Genomic DNA, 2132 nt, shown 5'->3' with positions numbered 1-2132 from the left:
AACATTCAGACTTGGGCTGCTAAGTGGCAAGTAACATTCACACCACATAAGTACCAGGCAATGACCATCTCCAACAAGAGAGAATGTAACCATCTCCCTTTGACGTTCATCGCTGAATCCCCCCCACCATCAACATCCTGGGGGAAACCATAGACACAAGCTTAACAGGACCATTCATATAAATACTGTGGCACCAAAGGTAAAACAGACAGTGAGAATTCTGCAATGAATAATTCAGCTCAAGGCACGAGGTGAAATGCTCATTAGGAGAGCTGGAACAATGGACTGGTCAGGTGTGCAGAAAAGTGACAAATGGAATTCAACTTGGAGAAGTGTGAGGTGATGCCTTTGGTGAGGTCAAACACGGCAAAGGAATACACAATTAATGGGTGAATACTGAGAGGTCTAGAGGAAGTGAGGGACCTTGAAGTGAATGTCCACAGATCCCTGAAAGTAGCAGGACAGGTTGATAAGTTGGTTGAGAAGGCTTATGGAATCCTTTCCTTTATTAGCAGAGGTATAGAATATCAGAGCAGGGAGGTTATGCTGGAACTGTATCAATCATTAGTTAGGCCACAACTTCAGTTCTGTGTGCAGTTCTGGTCACCTCATTACAGAAAGGATGTAATTGCACGAGAGAGGTTACAGAGGAGATTTACGAGGATGTTGCCAGCTCTGGAAAAATGCAACGATGGGGAAAGATTGGATCGGCTGGGGTTGAATAGAGGAGGCTGAGGGGAGATTTGATTGAAATGTATAAAATTGTGAGGGGTCTGGATAGAGTGGATGGGAAGGGTCTATTTACCTTAGCAGGGAGGTCAATGACTAAGGGGCATAGATTTAAAGTGATTCGTTGAACGATTAGAGGGGAGATGAGGAGCCGTTTTTTCACCCAGAGGGTGCGAGGGATCTGAAACTCACTGCCTATAAGGGTAGTTGAGGCAGAAACCCTCAACTCATTTAAGAGGAGTCTGGATGTGCACCTCCAGTACCTGAACCTGCAGGGCTACGGTCCAAATGCTGGACAATGGGATTCCGCTGGGTTGCCCGATTTTTGGCCTTCCTGTGCTGTAAACTTTCTATGTTCAATGATTCTATGCAGAGACAATGGGCCGAATAGCCTCCTTCTGCACTGTAATAATTTTGTGATTTTTGACTCTCCAAAACTTGTCCACCATCTATAAGGCACAAGCCAGGATGAGTGCAGCTCCAACAATACTCCAGAAACTCGACACTGTTCAGGACAAAGCAGCTGCCTTGATTGTCACCCCATTCACCACCTTAAACATTCACTCCCTTCACCACTGACGCACAGTGGCAGTAGTGTGTACCATCTACCAGATGCACTGCTGCAACTCACCAAGGCTCCTTCAAAAACACCTTCCAAACCGAAGACCTCCACCACCTTGAAGGACAAGGGCTGCGGATGCATGGAAACACCACCATCTGCAAGTTCCCCTTCAAGTCACACACCATCTGATCTGCAACAATATCGCTGTTCATTCACTGATGTTGGGTCAAAATCCTGGATCTCCCTTCCTCACAGCACTGTGGGTGTACCTACACCACATGGAGTGCAGCAATTCAAGAAGGGAGCTCACCGCCATCTTGTCAAGGACAATTAGGGATGGGTAACAAATTCTGGCCTTGCCAGTGTCGCTCACATCCCATGAAAGAATATGCCCCATCTTATATGCAATTATCCTCTGAATGCAGCCCAACCCCCTATTTGCTCCAGCTATCACTTCACAGCATTGCTGCTGTACCTTTCGAGATCTGTGCACTAGAACATCCAGATCTCTGCTCAAAATTATTTCCTTTCTCCACCTGCTTTAATGTTTTTCCCTGAAGGGTGTATGAATGTTGAGCATTCGCCCTGTCCACATGAACAACACTGCACTTACCCAAATTAAACATCATTTACCAGTCATGAACCCAATCTCCCAACACATTAAGATCAGCCTGAAACAGTCGAGCATCGTCTACAGTCTGAACACTCGCAGAGATCTTCAAATCATCTGTAAATTTACAGATGGTGCCCCCTACACCTACATCCAGATCATTAATAAAAATAATAAAGAGCAACAGACCCAACACCGATCCCTGTGGGACACCACTGGTAACTGGTCTCC

The sequence above is a fragment of the Heterodontus francisci genome, unplaced genomic scaffold (genome assembly GCF_036365525.1).
Source record: "Heterodontus francisci isolate sHetFra1 unplaced genomic scaffold, sHetFra1.hap1 HAP1_SCAFFOLD_330, whole genome shotgun sequence".
NCBI lineage: Eukaryota > Metazoa > Chordata > Chondrichthyes > Heterodontiformes > Heterodontidae > Heterodontus > Heterodontus francisci.
Note: the sequence above shows the minus strand (reverse complement) of the source record.